Source organism: Acomys russatus, chromosome 8 (genome assembly GCF_903995435.1).
Source record: "Acomys russatus chromosome 8, mAcoRus1.1, whole genome shotgun sequence".
Classification (NCBI taxonomy): domain Eukaryota; kingdom Metazoa; phylum Chordata; class Mammalia; order Rodentia; family Muridae; genus Acomys; species Acomys russatus.
In genome coordinates this window covers 19,851,553-19,876,053 of record NC_067144.1, presented here as the reverse complement: position 1 = coordinate 19,876,053, position 24,501 = coordinate 19,851,553, and the positions used below count along the sequence as shown (strand labels likewise).

The window sequence follows — 24,501 nt, the reverse complement described above, 5'->3', positions numbered from 1 at the left end:
AACCCACCTGTCCAGAGCCAGTGGTCCTGGGACCTGTGGGTGTTCAAGACAGTATCTGGTTAATGAAACAGGAAGAAGTGTGCGGCAGGCGTTGGAAGGGGACTTGGAGAAGGCCTAGAGGATGATATGAGAAATGACTTTCTGAGATCCATCAGATCCCTACAGCCAACCACACTCCTGGGCAGTGCTGTCTGCCCTTGGGCTCCTTCCCATCCACGGGCTGTCAGAGGCTCCAGCGACCTGGTATAGAAATGTGCCCATTTCCTTACATTCCACCCTCCTCCCCAATGCACATGACTGAGGCCAGAAACCCTGGCCCCCCGATTCTTATTCTGAGATGGAAATGCTCACAGGGTGTCTTAGCAAACCCCAAGAATGCCAGCGGCCTCCTCACACCAGTTACCATCAATACCTGCTGTCACTCAACTTGGAAGGACTAACTTGGTCGTGAAGCCAAAGTCACAGCTGGCAAAGCCGTGATCAAAGCCACTGTGCCAGCTCCTCAGCCTGCACTAGGTGTGATCTCCTGAGCTCTGGGAACCGTCAGGTCCCAGAAACACATTTTCACCCACACTATGATCTGTTTGTGGGGTTTGAAATTAAAACCAGCTGGAATTTTTAAAAATCTACTTTCATTTTATGTTCATTGGTGTTTTGCATTGCACGTGTGTTTGTGTGAGGGTGTCCAAACCCTCTGGAACTGGAGCCATAAACAGTTTTGAGGTGCTGTGTGGGTGATGAGAATTGAACCATGGTCCTTTGGAAGAGCAGCCGGTGCTCTTAACCACTGAACCATCTCTCTATTCCCAAACTAGCTGGAATTTTGACAAAAGTCCCAAGAGAATCAGTCTACCTAGTGCCTCAAAGAATGGCACACGCATACACACATAGACAAGCCACCCAGCAGTCTAAAGCCTAACCCCCAGCCACTCCCACACCTTCTTAAAGGAACCGCTCTAAATCTCCTTACCAGGTGTCTTAGTTAGGATTGCTATCACTGGGATGAAACTCTGTGACCAAAACAACCTGGAGAGGAAAGGGTTTATGTGGCTTACACTTTCCCATGGAAGGAAGTCAGGACAGGAATTCAAACAGGACAGGAACCTGGAGGCAGGAGCTGACACAGAGGCCATGGAGGGGAGCTGCTTACTGACTTGCTCATCAAGGCTTGCTCATCTTGCTTTCTTGTAGAACCCAGGAGCACCAGGCCAAGGGTGGCCCCGCCCACGATAGCCTGGGCCTTTGCCCATAAGTCACTAATCAAGAAAATGCACTAGAGGCTTACCTACAGCCAGGAGGCATTTTCCCAATGGAGACTCCCTCCTTCTTGGTGACTCTAACACGGCAGCCTCATCGCTGAGCCCTAAACAAACATGGGGTGTGAACTGAGCTGAGGGTATAGGTCGGACAGCCATGCAACTCTGTCACTGAGGCCAGGGATTCCCATGCATATGGGGACACACAACCTGTCCTGGGAGGCCCTTGTCAAGTGAATGGACACAAAGGTCAGTCTTGAGCACAGATAAAATGGTTGGTATTGGAAAGCTGCCTCCTCTTTGGCACCTGTCAGTGAGAGGACAGCGGGGCCCAGGGAGGCAGAACAGAATCTGGGGCCAGCTACTTAACTACTGGGGCTCCGTTTTCCCATCTGTAAGAGGTGGGCTCTCCGGCGGCATGGTCCCCCTGGAGATTAGGGAGCGTATGGCTACAGGACAGAATACCTGGTGCATAAAGCATCTAAAACTGTCACCCTAGCCCACCTTCCTGTCACACACAAGCAAGCCCACTCCTGCTGGCTCACTGTACAGAAGCTGACTGCCCAGATCCCCCATGCATACAGAAAGAGCAGAGAAAATCATTAGGGAACAGAGGTCTCCGTAGGATCTTAGACTGCCTGGCACCTGGGTGAATGAAGGCCCCACCCCAAGTCTAACTCAAGGCTAACATCTGCATCAGAAAGAGTGCTCAGGACCACCAGGGTCCTCACAGGCACGGCTTGTGCAAGGTTACTGGAGGGTTCAGGATGAAACCACGGATGCTGCCTTGGGGAGGTTATCTGGGAGGGACAGTTCAGGTGTGTGAGAGGGAAGAGATGGAGACAGAGAGATGTGAGACAGGGTGAGAGGGAAAAGAGCCTGGGTCTGTGTTGGCTGAGAAAGCGTTTCCTATGGTGAATGGGCAGCCTGGTTCTAATCCCCAGTAACATATGCTTATTGAAAGAAAACAAAAACAAAAACAAAAAACAAAAACAAAAACAAAAAAAACACTGCATCGCTTAAATGCTTGAACCTCTCCCCTCTGTGAGAAGAGCATCTCAGCTCCTCCTCCAACACAAGAGCATTGCTCTGTTCAGTACCTCACTCTACAGGAGACTGTCTCCTCTTCCCCTGAGACATCCAGCACCACAAGAAAAGACCAGCTGAGGTTCACTGTGGCCTGGTCTCAGGCCTACTTTCTTTTGTATATAGGGTCATGGGATGGTAGGCAATCTTTTTAAAGTATACGTGTGCATGCATGCACACACACACATCCTTTTTTGTGCACATATGCATACATACGTGTATACAGAGACCAGAGGACAGCCCTGAGTGCCATCCCCCAACATGGTATCTACCTTCTTTGAGACGGGGTTTCACATTGGCCTTGAGATTGCCAGTGGTTAGACTGGCTGGCCACAAGACCCAGCGATTGTCCTGTCTCCAGCTGCCCAGTGTGGGATTTCACATGTACACCACCACACCAGGCACTTTTATGGGGTGCTGGCAGTGGGACTCAGGCCCTCACGCCTACCAGACAAGCTACGGGTGGTTGCCCTTTATATCTGAGGTCTTTTCCTCCAGTGTAAACTGGAATGCCTCTCTCTCTCTCTCTCTGTCTCTCTCTCTCTCTCTCCTTCATAAAAAGTTGAAAGAGTTGAGATTAGCTCACAGTACATTCTCACACACGGTGTCTTTTATGTGGGAACATAATTCAGGTCTCACTAGAATTAGCCCCTTCAGCTGGAGGCATTTTTCCGTCATAAGGGTACTTCTCCCTTCTCCCTCTGTGTCCCCCTGGCCCATTTCCTTTAATTAGGACCTTTGGAAGCAGCCACAGCACAAAACCACCAACAGAGAACTCCGGTCACAGTCAGGAAGGTCTTCACCACAGATGACCAGGGTGGAGCAGGTCGCTGACAGGCCCTCCCTGCCCCTAGCCCCCCTCAGACCCAGGCCTGTCTACTCAAGGAAAGGAGTTTCTGGAGTGAAAAAGTTCCAGACATTTAGCCCAGTGTGACAATCTCTGAGTAATCCTCTTTCACAGTAGGACAGGGCAGCGGATGTGTAATTAAAGCCATGGGTTAATTAGTAGCAGCGCCATCTTGCTGCCTCCTGCCTCTCACCCTAGCAGTCCCTGAGAGGCCTGTGGGAGCCAACATAGGCCCATCTCTCTCTTCTTTCCTTCCCACCCTCCACCCCAAACCTGAAGAGTTCCCTTCCTGTTATATTCCATGATAATCCACACAAAAATAGTCTGAGTGGCCTCAAATTGTCCCTGCAAGAATACTGAAGATTAGAGGAGGGGACATGGTCAGAGTGAGGCCCTGGTCCTGAGAGAGGAGCAGAGCTGGGAGCCCATCTCCAAGGAGGAGGTAGTCTGAGGATTTGTTTCAGTACAAAATCCTGTAGGTGGAACCAAGGAGGCAGGCAACATGACAGATGAGAGGGAAGGGAGGCAGCACAGGGCATCAATCAAACAGAAGGAGGAGAGACCTGGAGGCAGCCAAGGCACACAGCTTGAAAGGGCAGCATTCCGTCACGGCCAGCTAAACATCTCCCTAGCTCAGCGTGTCTCAGTAGCCCCATCTATAAGATGGGACAATAAAATCCTACCTACCCTTAGGGTGTTTATGAGTGAAGATACAAACAGATTGAAGAGGCATGTTTCATTCAGAACAAACTCTCAGAAAGCTAGGAAATCCTCACGTTCTCCACTCCTTCTGGGAGCAGCTCAGTCTTCCTGGCCTTTCTTAGAATCACGCTATCTCTGTTCCAGTAGCCTCAAGGCGGTTATGGCACCCAGCCCCTCACACTGGACCTGCTGTGCAAACACTGTCTTACTCAGCAAACTGAGGTTGGTTCACCAGGCCCTCTTGCAGGTGACCTGCTTTACAAAAAGGAACACATTTCATTCAACGCCCACAGCAATCCTGAAGCAAGCATCACGGCCACTTTTCAGGTGAGGAAACTGAGTCTTCGGGAAGAGAAGTAATTTGGCCTAAATCAATCACCCTAGGAGTAGATGGCTGAGTGGGGAATTCAAACCCAGGTTTGCACAGCTGCTGTCTCGTCCTGCCGCTCCAAGAAGCTTCTACTGTAGCTCCCTCAGCAGAGCATGAGGCCTTCACACTAGCAGCCCAACCCAGCTTTCAAAGTACACACCTTGGCAGTCGCTCAACCCTCACAGAACCAGAGAGCGGGAACCATGCACGTGAGGGGAAAACAGGAGGGACGTCACAAAGGCTAAACGGAATTAAGATGACGGTGGCAGATCCAGTGGCTTTTCTATCAGGTTCGGCATTATCCTTTGCTTCTTCTTATCTGTGAGGATGTGAGACTCTTCAGGAAGAAGAGTAAGAGAGCAGCCCAGGCATGGGAGGGCCACGCAGAGGCCGGAAGGAATGTCACAGAGAGTCTGAGCTGCTCCCGACCAGGGAAGAGGGACCATGCAAACGAGGTTCCAAACAGCTGTGGGGGTCTTTCAGGAGTCCTGACAGGACCTTGGCAACCCCTGTGAGTGGATGAGGGGCTCTGACAGACCACTGCAGCCCTCGTTTCCAGAAGGGTCTGAGGTTGTTTTTTTTGCAAACCACTGAGTAGCTAAGCCAATCCGCTGCCTGAGAAAAATCCCCGTGGAGACTGTTAATGGAGGGTGGTGGGCACTTGGACAGGACACTGAGATCACAGGCAGACAGCTCGTGCAGTGTAATGAAGTCCTGTCAGGCGGAGCTCATCTCTTCCATTGACGGGGTCACCCGTGCTGCAGATGAGGGAAATGGGCTTTACTCACAGCAATGCTCCTGAGCAAAATATCTGAGCTCTTCACAGAATTGTGTGTACAAGCCAGACAAGGGAGCTGGAAGGTGGGGTGTTAGCAGGATGTGTCACTGCTGTACGATCGAACCCTCAGAGTGCTTTCAAACCGGCCTTGGAAGGAAAGAGGAGGCCCGCTATAGGGCTCCAACCTACTTCAGTGTCTTATCAATCCTTTAGATCAACACACAGGAAGTGCTGTGAGCCAGGAGCAACAGCAGAAACCCTGGATGCCAGAAACAGGGCCTGTGAGATCCAAATCAGCTGGAGACATAGATGCAACTTAAATGGAGAAAACGAATCGGGGTGGGGGTGGGGTGGGGTGGAAAGTTCCAGCCAGGACACCAAAAGGCTACAGCACACTCATAGGGTGAATCATATCCCCCCACAAAATCATACACTGACAACTTTAGCCCCCTAGCATCTCAGAATGGAACTTTATTTGGAAATAGGATTATTGCAGATTGAGTTAGGCGGAGTCATCCTGGAGAAGGAAGAGCCCCTCACCCAATGAGTGGTGCCCTTACAAAGAAGGGAGCTCTGGAGACAGATGCACATAAGAGGAAAGGAAGGCAGAAATAGAGTAAATCCTCTATAAGTGAAGAAACACCCATAGACTGCCAGTTAATACCAGAAGCATCAGTTAAAAATCCTCCATCATATCCCTCAGAGAGAACCAACTCAGCCTGTGAGGCAGCACGTGTCTGCTCTCTGGTCTGTCCACCCAGCTGGACCACCCAGTTCTGCTACAGCAGGCCCAGCAAGCTCTGGAAGCACAAAGACAAAATAAGGAAGATGGAGCTGTAACAGTTTACGGTAAAGGGACCCAGAAGAGTGTTTGGTGGTTGACTTGTAAGGCCAATCAAAAGACAGCTGAGCTGTGTGGCTGGCCAAAACAGCCAGGTCAAAGGTGAAGCTACCTTAACGGAGATTGTGGTACCTCTACTGGTCAGCCTAACCCCTGGCCCACTGCAGGGCCATGAAGACGGAGGATCTCAGAGTCCTGGGACCAGATATAAAGAGACACATGTGAGAAATAAAGTACTTTGGAAACTATGAGAATCAGAGGAGAGGGCCTGGGCTTCCTAGGAGCAATCACAGGGGGACAACATGCAGAAAACAGGCTTGGAGACTTTCTGCTAGGCATTACAGCAAACAAACAAAAAAACAAACAAACAAAAACCAACCAAGTCAATAACCAAATACCTTGTACCTATTGAAGAATTGAGCTTTCTGTTTCTGAAGAGCTCCACATTCACAACTTTTGATGACCCCAAGAAGGGTCATTCACTTTCCTGCCTGGCTCTCTGCCAATGTGGGCAGTCTTACCTAGTTACGTTCACAGGCCACCAGGAGATGCTTTGCCCCCAAGGCTTTTCCTAGTTAGCATTAGCAAGTTAAACCATGTGCTAAGGACAACAGTCAAGAGATGTGGTGAGACTGGAAGGAGGAAACTGTGTCTGTTGCCGGGATGTCTCAGGAGGGATACAGGGGCAGGCAGGAATGCAGCCCTGGCTCTTTCCATGCAGCATTTGGAGCTGGTACATTAGCATTAGCGTCAACCAAGAGGCTAAGGATTGAGTTCTGTGGTGGAGCACTTGCCTAGCATGCACACGGTCCAGCACCTCAAAGTAAAGAGAAGTTAATTAATCCAGCTTAAGGGAGCCCCACACTAGTGTGGGCTCTGGAGGGAGTAGGGGAGCCCTTGCCTAAGGCTTCTCTTTGCAGGCCTCCAGGATCATTTATAGGGACAAGCAATTATGGTGCCGGTGGGGAGAAACCTCCCAGCATGATCTAAGTCTAATGGTGAGTTTGGATCTGCAGTGGCCCCAAGAGGCCCAGGAATGCTCCAGCAGGCTGGAGCATGGCAAACATGGCTCTGACAGGCCCTGCCCTTCCTCCATTCCCTCTACTTTGCTAAACTGTTAAGTTACATTCCTAAGGCTAGACCCCTAAGGTCTATCTATTTCCCCGCCTCCTGAAGCTGACCCCCAAGGGCCAGCTATCAAAGTGTTGAAGTCAGCCACCTAATGTACGTGTGCAATCAAAACAAACCAACTCATCCTAACAAGGGAGGTGGGGGGGGGGGGAAGGGTCCTCTTTTTCCATTTATAAACCAACCATTTGCCTATGGGGCATGTCTCTCTCCTCTCTCTCCAGAGGCAGTCCTTTGTCCTTCCAGAGCAAATATCTCTCCCTCTCCTCCTTTGCTCCTTTTCCCTTCTCCCTCATCTTCTGTTTCCTGTCTTTGTCTTTCATTTCCTGCCCTTTGTCCCTCTAGGGCGAATAAGTGCCCTTTGTACAGAGAACTTGGCCTCGGGATGTCTTGTGGACACAGTCCTTTCTGCCCACGCAGGAAAGTCTTGTTCACTACCTAGTACTACTGAAAAGTGATTTGAACCTTTAAAAGATGATGCTTAGGTTTATTTTTGGTCACTGAGGATATGTCCATGAAAGGGACCATGGAACCCTGGCTTCTTCCTTTTCTTGTGTCCTGGCTGTGAGGGTGAATGGTTTTGCCTTATATAGCTACCAATATATACTGCCTTGCTCTAGGCGCAAAAGCAGTGGTCCAAGCAATCATGGCTGAAACCTCAGAAGCAGTGAGCCAAGACAGACCTTTTCTGCTGACTCCATCCTTTGGTCTTCCACTAAACTCATATTCCTTGCTCAGCATGGGGCAGGGGAGAGGGCTCAGAAAAGGAAAGCATCCAGCAACAGACACAACTGTGGAGCAGGATCCAAAGCAGTGCCAGCAGGCAGCACACTGTCCTGGAGACTTAAGGAGTGAGGTGCCAGAAACTGCTGGCATAGGAGGTGTCAGGTGCCACTCAAATGCTGGACCGGTCCTAACAAGCTCAAGATGGTGCTCCTAGCCAGAGATCTCAGCTTGAGAACCACTGCATTCCAGGAACCGAAGGTACTAAGTGCCCCAGCCTGGGGCTTCCATTTGTCTCTAGGACTGTAGTTCCCCCAGGAGGTAGGACTGAATAGAGAGCTACCTCACTAGACCCATCTTGGTGCCTTCTGAAATCCCCAACCTCTGGAACTTTCCACTCTAGAGTTCCCTGCTTCTCGCAGGTTGAAGAGCTCCATATTCTCTCCTAATGAACACTTGTTATAGTTGGCCACCATGACCGTAACTGCAGGCACTTCCCCCTCCCTGAACACAGTAACTCATTCTCTGGTGCTCCCATTGCTGAGTGCTCCACTCCCCTCTTCACGACAAATGGCTTCCACCAACCACCCTCCAGTGGGTTGAGGTCTCCTTGAGAATCCATGTCCAGAAATGATCCCAGATGACCAAGGATGAGGCACACCGGGTCTCGCATCTCTTTGAGTGACTCTAACCACTTCCTATGAAGTCTGTGCAGCATTGAGCCCCTCAGATCCATTTCTGGGGTTCTCGGCCAAATCAGGTCTGCCCGACTCCCAGCCCTGTCAAAAACTTCAGTAATTGATTTTTGCGATCTGAAAGTGACTTTCCATCTGCCCCTGCTAAATTCCATTCTGTCAGCTTAAACCTAGCATTCCAGCCTGTTGAGATCATTTTCGAATCTTTATTCTGTCTTTTATAGAAGCTGCCCATTATGGTCTTGTCATCAACAAATTTGATAAGCTCAATTACTTCAGTCTCATCCAAGTCATGGATAAAAATGGGAAGCTTCGTTTTTCTGGAAGCTCACGTACCACAGAGCAGCTTCCTCTTCGGCATCCCCAGCCATAAGCTCATTCTTCTCCAAAGCCGACTTCCTACAACCTAAGGAAGGTCTCCGGACATGTCATTTCTCACTTCGGGCATTGTAAACGCTGGCCGACAGGCTCTCTTTCATCTGAGTATTGTGTCACATCTCTACCCGGTTCTTGGTCACAGAATGAAATCAGAAGGGACAGGCTTGGGTACCAGTTTTCAGCCATGACCATGCTGTCGATGTAAGAATACAAGAGTGCACCCAATATTTGACTTCCAACAAAATTAGGCTTCCTACTCTCCAGAATACCAAAGCATACCTCCCCGACAGCTTTATAATCCATCTTGGGAAAGTGGCAGCTTGCTTCTCCCAATGTAGGGAAGCTGGATCAGAGAGGTATGTATCATAGTTGGACCTGCTCAGCTGCAAGGCATGCTGGGATCTTGGCAGCTGTCTGTCGAGGAGGTAAGGAGTGTCTCTTATCTTGGACTATTTGGGGAGGATGGAAAGGGCATAATCAAGGCAGTAAACAGAAAGTGGGTGGGACTAGCACTTGGGAGGCAGAGGCAGGAGGATCAGAAGTTCAAGGACAGCCTGAGATAAATAGTGAGACTGCTTCAAGAACACATAGGTGAATAAAGGAAAGGATACTGTCTAACACGCCTATTCTCCTGACGGTCACGTGTGAGCAGCTTCCCGGCTTCTGCTAGAGAGAGGCACAATATATCGCCCACAGGATGCTGGTGGAAGGTTGGCTGTTGATACCACAAGCCAAGAGTTACTAAAAAGACCGAAGAAATGTATATAGAGTCATTAAGCATGAAGATTCTGGGTTTAAATACCAGCTTATTGGCTGTGGAACCTTGGGCAAATTGTTTTATCTTCCAAGGCTTCAATTTCCTCATGTGGAAAGTGGAGATAAAAATAATATCTGTATATAAGGTTCATGAGCATGGAAAAGGACAATACATTTAAAATCTTTAGCGCACTGCCTGGTCCGTAGGAACAGCTCGAAAAGTCAGAACAAGCGCGTCAGGGCCCTGAGTGCAAAGTTCAAGGGTTGAAGGTAGAAGGGCAAAGGACTGAGAAGGTGAAAGATCAGAGGGAGAAGACATTAAGCATTCATCTAAGGGCCCAGGCAGCATTATATGATCCAGGGATGAGCCTAGGAGAGTCTAGCAGTCAAGGGATTTTGATCCCATGTCAGGGAGGACAAAGCAGTCATCCTGTAGCCCCAGAATTTACTGAAAAAGAGTTTGATTTTCCAGCTCTGAATTCAAGAACTTATCACTGCTGTAGGAAATCAGTCAGAAATGGTCTTAATGGACCATGTTAAAAAAAAGAAGCATAAATACTCCACTTCAGGAAATCTTTTCTGAGGAAATAATCATCAATAGCACAAAGATTTATGTCCAAGGATGTTCACTGCGGCATTATTTATAATGGTGAAAAATGGCTTACAGTCTAAATGTCCAACCACAGAGCGTTTGCTAAATAAATTACAGTGCCTCCGTGTGATGGAATACAGACATCCATTAAGAAGTCCATTTTAGAAAAACACTTAAGACATGAGAAAATTATCACAATATGTTGTTAAGTGAAAAGAGCTGGACGCAGACTAGCCCAGACATAGGACCACAACTGAGTACACACCTCTCTGCAAGGAAATACGCTGAAGTGTCGAATAGGCACATTATTTTTATAAATGCTTTTTAAGAAGAAATGGCCAAAAATTATATTAGGAAGAGCTCCCACAATCAGTTTGTAATAAAAAGCCATTAAATTCAGAATACAGGAACATAAGCCGTGGCTGAGATCTGAACGCCAGGAGCTGGTACTAGTGAAAAAGGAATGCGGACTGTTTGGAAGGGAGCTGAGAGATGCGGCATGCCACTGGCACGAGGCCAGGTGGAATCTAGGAAAGATTTAGGTCAGTGGCTCCCAACCAGGGCTGCATATGGGACGGACACACACACACACGCGCGCGCACACACACACACACACACACACACACACACACACACACACACACACACACGTCCAGGCTCTACCTTCCAGAATCTAAATTATTGACGTCTAGGAAGGACAGTCATGCATAACTACCATACTCATATACATGGCCAAATGCTGATGCAGGGCTCGGTTTTTTGTTTTGTTTTGTTTTTTGAGACAGGGTCTCAACCACGTAGCCTTGTCTAGTCTGTAATCAGTTATGTAGGCAGGTGACAGGCTGCCCTTGAACTCAGAGATCCACCTGCATCTGCCTCCCTAGTATTGGAATTACCATGCCACCATGCTGCTATATATTTTATTTTACTCTGTGTGTGTGTGTGTGTGAGAGAGAGAGAGAGAGAAAGAGAGAGAGACAGAGAGAGAGAGACAGAGACAGAGACAGAGACAGAGAGAGACAGAGAGAAAGAAGGCACTCACATGCTATGCTGTGTGATGTGTGATGTGGAGGTCAGAAGACAACTTTCTGGAGCTGCTTCTCAGTCAGTATCTGCCACTGCATAGCGTACGCAATGCTGGCTGGCCTGTGAATCTCCTGTCTCTACCTCCCATCTTGCAGTTAGACTGAAGGGGTTAAAGATACACTTCACAGCCACTGGATGGAACTCAGGTTGCCAGTCTTGTAACAAACATTCTTACCCACTGAGCCATCTTTCTAGCGCCTGTCCTCTCTCTCTCTCTCTCTCTCTCTCTCTCTCTCTCTCTCTCTCTGTGTGTGTGTGTGTGTGTGTGTGCGTGTGTGTGTGTGTACTAATATGTGTGTATGTATGTGACCATGTATATTTATACACACACACATATTAAAGTTTTTCAGGTGATTCTTATAGGAGCCAGTGAATTCAGCATTGGCCTGGGCCAAGCCACTGTTCCCAGCATGCAGCAGTATGCAGCCTTCTCTCCACTGGACCCAGCACACCAACCTTCCCCAGAGCTGCAACCCAAGGCATCTACTTCATACAGGAAAATTACCCTCAGCCTTGGGAGACATTAGCTGAGGTGTGCATCAGGTCTTGGCCTGTTTGGGAGCTTCTGGTCAAGGACACTGCAGTGTGCTTCCAGGTTCCTGAGCAGACCCAGTAAGCCAACTGACTCCATAAACAATCTACAAGCTTTACAGAGGCTGGGAGGAAGAAGAGAAGAGGCCAGGATTCTAGGGCATCTGTAGGAACTTGGTCCCGCAGAGGCAAAACCCAGTGTTGTTTTCCTCTTCTGCCTTGCTTTTGGGCAGAAACATATTCCAGCCAGTGAACAGAGCAATCAATGAGTGGTCCCTGAAAGTAGTCTGTTTTAGGTGAATGGGGCCTCTGAGAGGCTCCTTGCTTCCTTGAGGTGCCTTGGAGAACAAGGAACAAGCTGCCTGAAACAGAAGTCGGTATGAAATGATAAGATCTCCCAGCCTCTCACTCCAGATATAGGGTTACTGAAGACACCAAAGGAAGAGGAAGAGGCTTCTGGCTGGGTGCTTTGCACACAGGAGCCACTCATCCCTGAATAATTAAGAGCCAACTGTGGCTCTTTTTGTTCTCCTTGCAGCTGGGATCCTTAGGGGGCCCTCAGATAGTTACCACAACAGTAAGGACAAGGGTCCGGCTCAGGTAGACCAGATGGCCTGGCAAGGGGAGCTGGGCCTCAGCTGCCATCCCAGAAGCAGTTTTCTTGAAGTTGTCCCCTTGGCATCTTCATGTCAGCTCTAGGGGAGGAAGAATCTACAAATAGTCTAGTGGTCAAACCATAGTGCCTAGCTGTGCAATGTTCAACACCTGTGTTCATCTCACATACACACACACACACACATACCCCACATGCACACCTTAACAGCAGTACACTCGCTCCCATGGGACTTCTGGCTTAAGCTGAGGTTAGAAGGAGTATTTGCTGCTTTCTGAGAATTCAAAGTCTGGCAGTCAGATGGGTTACTAACAGGGGGGTTGGAAACTGACCTAAAGCTAAACATTTCCCACGAAGAATTCACAGCAAGAGTCAACACACCACCCCTGGGAGGTCAAGACACAAGGGCAGTCTCCATTCAAACTTGGTGACTTGAGTGCCAAAGATGGACTTGGGGACTTGCCCTCCTTTTTATAGGTGAGGAATCTGATAGTTTTACAGACAAGCCAGAGAGTTCCCTCTCTGCTAGCTAACTTCTTCCTCATTACTTGAAACCTCTCTCTCCTCATTTGATCCTCTGGGGATGGGTAGAACAGATGGTTGCTAGCTATCTTCCGAGAACCAACCTTTCCCATCACAAAAGATGCCTAGCCAGCCAGAGAGGTTGCTGGTTCAAATGCAAAGATATTCTGATAATATCGACAAGGCTTCAAATTCAAACAAGTCCTAGGTGTGAGTCTGATTAAGTTGTCCTTATTAGAGACAGATCAATGAGGCAGCTTCGTGGCTGGAGGCAGCCCATGTAGCATTGACACTTTCCATGCACTCTCGGAAGGCCAGATGGAATCCTCATCCTCCAGTTTCAAGACAGACAGTAGAGAACAAGACATGGGACAACTGTTAGGATTCAAGGCCAAGGTTAAAGGCTTCCAAGCTGAGGCTGGCCCATGGTCCCTCCTCCTTTCTCCAGAATGCCCAGCGGCAGGGTGGACAAAAAAGCATCATCTCCCACCCCCCAACTTCCAAGCCACCAACTCTTAATAATTTCATATAAGCCACCTGCTCCTTCCAAGATTAAAGTGTGAGTTCAGCAAGGTCTGGCTTGTATCTCTCAGCTCAGAAAGGCAAAAACACCAAGGTAGAAGGGAAGGGAAGGGACACGGCAGAGCCACAGAGCGCACAGTTCTCTTCTCTCCATTTTTCTTTCAGAATTCTGCTTCCAGTTGGAACGTCTCTAGCTGCCACTTTCTAGCATGCAAGCTGGTTGAAGGAAGGTTTCCTCACAGGGAACCCTTGGAGGAAATCTGTCAGATGTGAAAATGACACATACGAAGATCCTCAGCTAAGCAGATGCCATCAAACCAAAGCCATAGAGAGGGAGGTTTGGAAAGTGTAGCCTTACGCCTCTAAAAATCTAGGTGTTGCCCATATAAGCTACAAATGGAGAGCTCTACACTGTCAATTTGATGAAACCATGGTATATTGTCACACATTTAAAACTGAGTTTGTTGCCGGGCATGGTGGCACATGCCTTTAATCCCAGCACTGGGGAGGCAGAGGCAGGCAGATCACTGTGAGTTTGAGGCCAGCCTAGTCTACAAAATTAGTCTAGGGGAGCCAAGGCTACACAGAGAAACCTTGTCTTGAAAAACCAAAACAAAACAAACCCAAGTTTGTTAAGCAAGCATTGTCAGAAATGTAAGACTATCCTAGTGAATTCTGAACTCAAACACAAAGCTAGGAATCCCAAGAAAGTCCCTCCTGTAGAAGTGACTTCTGGGTACACATATGCCCCACACGTCTTAGAGAATGGAAGCACAGAGCAGGTGACTACAAGAGATGGAAGATTGCAGGATGTCACCAAGACCACCAGAGTTAAAACCCTGACGTATAAATTGCCAACCAATATTCCCTTCCAACAGCTGTCATATCCAGGTGCCTGGCTTTACCTTTGTCTATACCCCAGGTGGAAGGGAGTTCAGCCACACTTGACAAATAAAAGAGTCTGAAGTCACTAGAGGAAAGTAGAATCCTAGTCTTCTCAGCTGAAACCCTGGACTCCCAAATCCTCTGGACAAGTTGACATTAGATGTCCAGTCACCTAGACAAATGTAGAGGGAGAAAACACAGGCTCAGTAAATCCCATCACAGACATAGAGGCGATGTTGGTAACCACGTTCCCCTGGGGAATGCTGACTCACCCCCACAAGGGCGACCAAAGACAAGCCTTGTTACTGTTGTATCTACAGCGCCAGCATGGTGCCTGGCACTGAGCAGGTGCTCAGGAATTAGGAAATGCATGAGGATCATGTGTCAACATTTGAAGATCATGAGACACATCTGGCTTCTGGGGCATGAACAGCAAGTTTTAGAATTTAGCCCTGGGGTCCTTGTGGTGGTGTGACAAGGTGATGTGCACTTCTGACCAGGAACTTTGATCGTTCATCTTCTATGTCCATATTCTATTACCTCAGACCTCAGAGAAAGCAATGAACTGGCTGACTGTAGTATCTGTTTGAGCCCCTATGGGATATAGAAGGGCAAGCAACACTAAGGCTAGGAGTGTTATGGTCAGTGTTCTGAACAACGAGACCCAACGCCATCTTCTTTCTGAATTCACACGCTCCACACAGCAACCCTCAGCCTTGTTAGGTTGACTTTCTTTCTTTTTTCTTTTTTAACTTTTTCTTTGTTTTTTTCTTAAGATTTATTTATTTATTACATATACATCATTCTGCCTGCATGTCCACCTGCACACCAGAAGAGGGCATTAGAGCACATTATAGATGGCTGTGAGCCACCATGTGATTGCTGGGAATTGAACTTAGGGCCTCTAGAGGAGCAGTTCTCTTAACCGCTGAGCCATCCTTCCAGCTCCAGACTTTCTTTCTTCTTCTTCTTTTTTTTTTTTTAAAGATCTATCTATCTAATGTGCATTGGTGGTTTTGACTGTATGTATGTCTGCCTGAGGGTGTTGGATCCCCTAGAACTGGAGTTACAGACAGTTATAAGCTGCCATGTGAGCACTGGGAACTGAACCCAGTTCCTCTGGAAGAGAAGCCAGTGCTTCTAATCGCTAGGCCATCTCTCCAGCTCCCTTGGTTGACTTTTTACATTCCTCTTCTGCTTCGTCCAAGGACTCCTTTCCCTCTTGAAGAACCACACTCAGGGCTCAAGGCTTTCTGGAAATTCCTTGGGACTCCTGAAGAACTTATGTGAACTTCCAGCCTTCCCTCAGACAACTTCTGAAGGTTTTTCCATAGCGGTGGAAAATGAAACTCATAGATTTCCCCCACATAAGTATAAAACTAGTTTGCATCCACTAGACTCCATCGGGGAGGTGCACACGGGGCTTGAGTTCCAGCCTCAGCTCCATATATGGAACCTTGTGTCAATGGGCGCACAGAGCTCAGAACCCCCGACTAAGAATCATCATCTCTCAGAAGACTGGCCCTGAAAGTGAGAGGAAGCTGAGAAGCTGAAGGCAGAGCAGGGCTGAGGAATATTCCTGTGGATCCCCAAGGTCCAGAGAAACACAATAGCAATCCTGCCCATCCAAAACAGATATACTTGTGTCTTAGAATCTTAAATTTTGTTTTTTTTAAAGTCTAAAGATATAGTGAGTCAGATAACTCAAAAACTAAAAATATGGATAGTTTGACTTTAAACACCCAACTGCCCCTTAGACCAATCCACTCTAACTGCCCGCCTGGTCAGCATTGTGTTACCTGCCTTGCTTTCTAGGGTGGGGTCTAAGTTTGCAAAGTCCCCAACACCAACAGTCTCCAAGCTCATGCTCCCATCTTGAATCTTGGTAAGAACTGACTGACGAAGCCAGCCATGGTGACTCATACCTACAATCCCAACACTCAGGAGGCCGAGGCAGGAGGAGTGCCAAGAGTTTGAGGTCAGCCTAGGTTACTGAGTGAGATCTTGTATGCTAGAGAGACAGTTCAGTGGTGGTTAAGGGCACTTGTTGCTCTTGCAGAGAACCTGGATTTAGCTACCAGCACCCTCGTGGTGGCTCTCAACCATCCACAGTCCTAGTTCCAGGGCATCCAACAAGCACACACATGGTACACATACATGCATAAAGGCAAAACAGTCATACAAATAAAGTAAAACAAATAAATCTTTAAAAAAAAAAAAAAAAAAAAAAGGTTAAGCCTAACCAAATAAACGGGGGGAAAAAAAAAGCAATGGATGGAAGGGCTTCTAAGCCAGGATTCATGCAATCCCAATGTGAAGGAAGAATCAATTGGTCGGTCTCTCAGACACTCTGCCTGTCTAGCCTGGTTCTCGTAAATTAGGGAACCCCTCCTGTCAGACCCTTCCCCTATAGGATCCTCCTTGTAAACAGGCAGCTGGTGAGGAAGGACCCTCCCCACCCCAGTCCTGTTCCACCAGAGTCACCCAGTTAAGTCTATCACTTGGCACTAAGCCTCACTGGGCAGCAAGTCCACCCTGTATGAACCTCATGGCTTTTTTCCCCCCATCAGCTCCTGGTATCAGGTGTTCCACAGCATAGGCACTTTGGAAGAGACGGAAGAAGATCTGCCATCCATCCTAAACTACTGGTGATAGCTGGTGATATGCAGAAAGGACACATACACACACACAAACACACACACACACACACACACACACACACACACACACACACACACACGGTACACATACCTTTCTTGATTTGTTACAGTCCAGGTGGCCTTTTCCTCCTGGATGGTCCTGTCTAAAGCCCAGAAGGTCAGAAGGTTCTCGATGCTCAGAAATGAGCTCCCCCCTCCATTTTGCTTTCATTTTAATCCCCCCCCCCCCACTGCACTGGGAAGAAGCCAGATTTGAAACAGGGTAGTTTCTTTCCGAGCCTCTTACCCCCCCGACACACACACACACACCCACACACACACAGCTCCCCCATACTGGTGAGGTCCCATTCTGTCCCTTCCTCAAGGTCGTGGGCTCCCGGGAAGACAAGAAACCACTTGTAAATGCCAAGAAAAAAGGCAAGAAGGGTAAGGAAGACTGGAAAAAGATAGGGGGGAGTGAGAATGGGGAAGGAGGCAGGCCAGACCAACACAGAATGAGGTCCAAGTCGGTACACGCTGGGGGTGAGCAACGGGAGGGCTGATGCGGGTGCAAAGACGTGAATTTACTAAAGGATGTGGAGAGAACGGATTGGAGATGGGGCCGGTGAAGGCAGGATCTTGTAGGATCTAGACACTGGCAAACTTTCAATACCCCAGTCCTATTTGATTGATCAAGAACGCGTGGCCCACCAAGGTGGGCTGCCCAGATGCTCTCTGCCCACTCTCTTTTTATCCCACCATTTAAAGTCCATAGAGGACCTCAGGCCTGGGGGGCAAGGTCCCGAGGCCACCGATCTAGATCCAAAGTCAGGGCTCATTCATGTCTGGCGCAGCGGAGCGAGACGACTCAGAACTAACTAGGCCCGGGTAAAGGGACCAGGAGGGGTGAGATCAGAGCTTCAGGTGGTCGTCTGGTTCTTTAAAGTTTGAGGCAGGCCACAGAGCCTACACGGTCCGGCCAATCCTTTCCCACCTTCGCTTTTACTCAGCGGGTCTTGCTACTACTTTCTGTCTCCGCTCCTGCCTGGCTCGGGTCCCCGGATCCCTTTTCCCGTCCGCATCCCTCGCGGTGCCCAAGCGCCCCCTGCTCCCTCCCTCCGCGCTGGATCTCCCGCACGACGTGAGCGGAAAGTGAATGGGCAGCCCCAATCACAAAGACAAATTACCATGAGAAAAATAAATCAGGAAATCGCCCCTCTAGTCAGTCCCGGGTTCCCGCCGCCGCGCCCTCTTCACAACGAGGGGCCCCGGGCTGCTCCAACCAGGGCCTTAGAGGACAGAGTCTGGGCTCCGAAGGGCCCAAATAAGGCTGGGGTATCCTATGGGGACCTGGGGGCGGGGTGGGAAATCGGTGAGGGCTGGGTTGGTGGCGGCGGCATGGGGACGACCCTGCGCGGGAGATTTCACACTCTGGGTCGGCCACGCGTTCCCACGCGCCTCGCCGCCCGCACTCTCCCTCTGCCAGGTTTACCCGCCCGCCCTCGCTGAGCCTCCATCTCGGCCCCAGTCTCGGCGCCTCTACTCCGCTCTCTCCCAGCCTTTCCCTCGTCGGTTCCTCTCCTCTAGGCCCGGGCTCTGGGTCTCCGCCGCCGCTGCAGCCCAGACCCACGGATCGCAGCCCATTGGAGCCAGAAGCCGGATCGCGCGGGTGGCAGGAACGCAGCAACATCGAAGGCGGCCAGCCGAGGTGTCCCCGGACAGCGTTGAAGCCCAGGGACTCGCTCTCCTAACCCCTAAAGCTTCCCCAACCTGTCTCCAACTTACCAGCGCCCCCGGACTCCCACCCCCTTACCCATCCGAGTTGCTGAAGTTTGCAACTTGCAGCCCCAGTCGGCGAGGGAAAAGCACTGGGAGCTCCGGGACTCACCTCCCGGCAGCACGCGCAGGTGCTGGGTTCCCAGCGGCCGTTGGCTTCGGGAGGTGCAGACCACAGCGACCAACCTGAGCGCTGGCGGCCCGTCTAGGAATGGGGCAGCCGAACAAGAAGGATTCCGGATATGGGCTTAGTGCTCGGTCGCAATCCCGGGTCGCGGTCCCCGACTCTGGTTGGGTCCGCTGCGCTCCTGATGCTCCAACAGCCGCTGGATGCGCGGCCGACCCGCCGGGCTCGGCGGAGCTGGGCTCCAGCACCAACCCCCGCGCTCCAACTAGCTCCAGACCCCGCGCGCCGGAGAGAGCTGGGAGGAGGAGAACGAGGGAGCAGAAGGGGAGGGGGAGGCAGTGGGGGAGGAGTTGGGAGCCAGAGGAGAGCAGGAGGGAGCGAGAGAGAAAAGGAGGAGGGGGATGGAGAGGACCTGCAACTGCTGGCGCTTCACCCGCCAGCCCCGAGGAGCTCCGCAGAGCGCGAGGGGGCGCCCTGCATCCCCATTACACCTCTTTGCAAGACTCCTACCCCTGGCCGGGATTCCACAAGGATAGATGGACAGAAGCTGCCTCTGTCGTAGGTCTCTGAGCCTTTGCCATCTTTTGCCAGCTCCTACTTTACCGACAGGGCCCCCCAATTGCCCATCCCTTTTAGCTAGGGAGAAACATTTCCTGCCTGCCTGTGGATTTGAAATTTGAATGAGAAAAGGACCGCGTACCAAACCTTGGGAAATTTGTAATCAACTCTGGTAAAAGAAAGCTGAGCTGGACCGAAGAAAAGCCAGAGCTGACCGGTTGCTGGTTAACCTCACAAGCCACACGACCTTGGGAGAACCTCTCCAGGCCTCAGTTTCCTCAGTTGTAAACTGGTGTTGGTGATGTGCACCCTACCGAACCTTGAGTGAAGAACCGGCAGGGGATCCAGGGAGTGAAATGGCTCCAGGAATACTGGGAGGGCATCAAGGGAAGCACGATCCCGGAGGGGGCGGAGTAACCTCCGCAGCAGAGAAACCTTTAGCGCAGCCACGCCAAGCGGGGGCGGGATTTTTTCCAAGTTTAAGTGATCTAGTATTTCTGGTGGCTAGAAGTCGGCAGGAAAAAGTCGTGGGGAGCAAGCGTCAAATCCTAGCTGCAAGGGCTGCAAGCACGGATGGAGAGGGAGCCCTCTGCTGAACAAAAGGGGTACTTGAATTATAAAATAAGGTGACCTAAGGAAGAGAAAGAGTGGGAAAAGACAAAGGACCTGAAAGATTAAAACAAGAGAAATGTGCTTCTTAGACAGAATCAGAGAGAACCGCGAAATAATACTCTGGGGGAATAAAAACATTAGAGGACTTTCTGGAATGCTTTGGAGAATTAGAACAAACTCCGGGCGAAGCACTCCGCGTCACAAAATGCTGGGTAAAGGAACCCCTGGATAAAGCAGAAGAACCGAGGCAGCAGGAGTCGCGGGGTGCACTCCCTCCCAGCAAGCCCAGCATGGTGGAACAGAAAGGGTGTGCCCTAAGAAAGCCCTTCATGAGGTGCTGTGAAAAGGGAAGCAGTGCCAGATCTCAGACAGATAGACTTTCTAGGGCAACAGAAATGCTGAAACTCATAATGTGCCGAATAAAGAGGAACTCACAAAGACAAAGCCTATTCTGGGCCCAAAGAGAGGAAAGAAGGGGAGGGGAGAAAGCTTAGTCTAGGCGGAGACACATCCAATACAGAGATCAGCTCCGAAGAAGCAATGCTTGGCACACAGACCAAACCTCACCAATACAAAGAGGTCTGGAGAGTGGAAGCCACTTTCCAGAATCTCTGGCCCCCTTCCGTCCTGTAAGCTGCCCCAACCCTCCCACACACTTCCAATCTCTACAGATTGTTTTCTGCCATTGCAGAGATACGAGCCCATGAAATATAAAACATCTCCTTAAAAAAAAAAAAGATTTATTTTCATTTTACATGTATGTTTGTGTGTCTGCGTGAGTGTATATCATGTGTATTCAGGTGCCCATGGAGACAACAAGAGGGCCTTGGATGCCCTGGATCTGGCGTTTCAGACAGTTGTGAGTCACCTGTCATGGGAGCTGGGAAACATTCTCAGGTCCTCTGCAAGAACAACGGCAAGGGCTCTTAGCTGCTGAGCCATCTCTCCGTCCCCTAGAAATATCTTTTGAGTAAAACAAAAACATGACAATATTCAGTAAGCTACATGGAATGAGGAGAAGCCACTTGTCTGGCTGGGATAGTAGACAGATGCCTTCTGGGTGGTCCTGTGAGCCATCACTTTCTCTTGAAAAGCATTCAAAGGCCCCATCCTTCTTCACACAGCTTCCCAGCAGCCTTCTCCCTTTGCACTGTTTGGACTTTTTCTTTCTTCTTTTCCCACCATCATCCCACATTCCTTCCTGGCTTTCCCTTATGAATGAGCTGGGGGGGGGGGGAAGGCAGGAAATTGTCACAGGAAGAGAAGAGGTGACACCCTTGTGGGAGGGCAACAGGGTTGGAAACCATCATCTTCTGGGAGGAGCCAAGAAGGAGAGACACTCAGAGCCTCATGCTCCTCCTCCGGGCTGAGGAGCGAGCCTGCTTGCCACACTGAGCTAATTAATCCTAATTGCATCCTACTGTGTTGTATTGATTACCAGTGATTATTCAAGGGTTCTCAATACCAGAGAGCTCCAGAGGCTGGACACTAAGGAAGGGACAGTTCTCCTCATCAGCCTGGCTCACCACCTGCTCCAGGCATCCCTTGGTGTCTGGCAAACGCAGCCTGGAGAGGATCTTAGAATTATTTACTTGGAACAAAATCGGAAGCGCTGGTTCCATCAGCAGCTGCCTCTGCCACTTTCTTGCCACCTTTGCAATAACCTCTTCGATAATTACTTGTAGTAGGAGCCATCCTCCACCTACCCGAACACTGCTAATTAAGCTGAATGTAAATACAGTAATTAATACCGAATTATCGCAAACAAGCAAGGCAAAGAGCAATGAACATAGTGGGTGACCGGAGTTCTTAGTCTTCACTCTTGATGTAGAGATTCCAGAGTTATCTACAGCTAAGGTCCCAAGAGATTAGGAAGAACATAATTTCAAGTTCAAGGGTGGCAGAGCTGAGAGGACAAGGTTGTCCCTTCTCTCCTTCCTGGGTGAAAGGCTGCCCTCTGAAAAACTACACTTCAGCCTCTCCCAGGAGACACATATTGTGTGTGCATGTGTGTGTGTGAGAGCGTGCGTGCGTGCGTGCGTGTGTGCGTGCGTGTGTGTGCATAGCCTCAACACAAGCACAAATCTTGTCTTACAGGAAAAGACAAACAACAGCCGGCTGTATACTGATAGGAGAAAGAAAATTGAAAACAAAACAAAAAAAAAGCAGCCATCACTTATAACATCCAAATTGTTTCATGGTCCCAGAATTGCCTGCTCGTTGTGCTGTGGGATGACAAAGAAAGGGGGAGGGGAGAAGCAAATTCCCATCTCAGAAGTCACTGTCACTTTGTGAACCAAAGCATACTCAGGTCAGAGGAACTGAAGTGTCACTACATGACAGCTCTGCCATTGTCCTCAACTTCCATGAGGGATCTTCCTTCCTTCCTGCCCTATACATTTAAGTGTCACTCACCTGGGAGGTGAAGAGGTCATAGGAAGTTTCTCACAGGCAAGCAGAAAAGGGGATTAAATCCTGGCAAGTGCAAGAGAAACCACAGGACAAGTGCTGTGCTGGCCAACACCCAGCTCCACCAGGCAAGCTCAGGACATCTTCTCTGAAAAGGCCATTCTAACAGGGAATTTGCCAGACAGGGAACTGGGAGGAAGCAGAGTATTCCAGGCAGAGGAAATAGCATGTGTAAAAGCGCAAGGCGATATAATTAGATTTGTGTTTGAAGAATTACTTGGCCCTGGTTAACAGATTCCGAGAGAGAGAGAGAGAGCCGAAGCAGTAAATGTGAGCAGGTGCGTTGTGTGGTGGAACCATCACACCAGCAGTTTGAGCTCCTGGGCTCCAAGATGGTGAGGTCATTGAGGAGCTGAATGACCTTGAACAAGCCTTCTATATCCTCGGTGCCTTGTGGGTAAAATTAAAGTGTTGATAACTGGTTTCCCGGGCCCACAGAATTCCACAATGCTCCATTCACTTGCCCATACTTCTTTCAATCTTGTTCTCTATGATGCTCTTGGCCACCGCCACACACTGTGCACAGCACTTGACAGTTTATGAAAGTATCTTCCATCTGCTATTTCTTTGACCTTCACATGCATGTAGAAGAGACAGGCACACTGGAGTCATCAGCTGATTTTTCTCGTCACCTATGTACAAACACCATGTTAGTGCTGCTGACAAGTTGTGTCTGCAGCTCTGACGTCACTCTGGAAACCAGATGCATATAATACAACTAGCTGCTGGCCCTCCCTCTACAGCAGCAGTTCTCAATCTGTGAGTCAAAACCCCTTTGGGGGGTCCCATATCAGATATTCCGCATATAAGATACTTACATTACAATTCATAACAGTGGCAAAATTATAGTTATGAGCATAGCAATGAGGATAATTTTATGGTGGGGGGTCACCATAACATGAGGAACTGTATTAAAGGGTCACAGTGTCATGGAGGTTGAGAACCGCTGTACTACAGGAATGCCTGGTGAGTCCCCCACACCTTCCCTGCGCAATACCTGGGATCCAGTGAGTGCCCCCCCCCCTTAGTCTCCATGTAGTAAATAAAAACTCCATTTCCCTAGGGCTGTGGGTGTGGTTCAGTGGTAGAGCACTTGCCCACCACATGCAGAGCCTGGGATCCATCCTACCACAAGAAAACAACCACCAACAAACCCCCATTCTTATAATTCCTCAAAGCCAAAGTCACCCCCATACCCAACACGGAAACCCTCAGTAAACCCTGCTGTGTCTTCAGTTTAGACTCTCACCACTTTGCCACCTCTTCTACCAGCTCCCCAGTTCCATCCTCCTGTCCCCGAATGTCTGATCTACCTGTCTCTATCTTTGTGCCTTGGTTCACTTTCCATACAGAAGGCCCCCCTAAGTCAGATCCTGGCACTGCTCCACCGGAAATGCTTCTGCGGAGCCCTAACTGTCTAGAGAAAAGGCTGTATTCTTACCAGATCCAGGTATGTGACACTCCTTCTAACTCCCCATGTCCCCTCCCCAGCTTCTCTTCAGCCACACCACCCTCTCCCCTGATTCTCAAAGACCCGAGGCTCTCCTCTCACCAAGGAACCTTTGTGTTTGCTGTTTCCTGTCTGGAGAACTCATCTGCCAAATGTCCGTGCGGTTCATTTCCTCTCTTCAGTTTCTGCCACTGACTATCACCACCTGACATTTCGTCCCAATCTACATGCCGTGAAAGTGGAATCTGCCCGATCAATGCTGACACCCCAACCCACAGAAATATACTTGGTGAAAGCAGCGTGCGATGATTTAGTGCATGCAAATATTAACTGTCTCTGATTCACAAGCAGGAAAACTGAGAGTTGAGTTCAGATGTTTCCATGTCAAATCCTTCTCATCAGTTGGCTCATCATTAGATGATACCTATGTTGGTCCTGTAATAGAAGATGTACATCACAGTATAAATGTAGAGCGTGCTGATTGCAGCCTTGCCCTTGGGCTGGCACCAGGGTGTCATTTCTGATGGGCCCTCCCAGGTACCTCTCTACCTTCCCCTGT

The 24,501-nt window shown here is 49.5% G+C and overlaps 1 protein-coding gene across 1 annotated transcript in view; it reads right to left on the bottom strand.

The window, feature by feature from the left end:
• Sema5b (semaphorin 5B) overlaps positions 1 to 19,358 on the bottom strand; it is a 123,924-nt gene extending 104,566 nt beyond the window's left edge. The window contains exon 1 of the mRNA XM_051149864.1: positions 18,839 to 19,358. The gene's annotated coding sequence lies outside the window, so the exon portion shown is untranslated. The remainder of the gene's footprint in view (positions 1 to 18,838) is intronic.
• Positions 19,359 to 24,501: the final 5,143 nt, after the last annotated feature.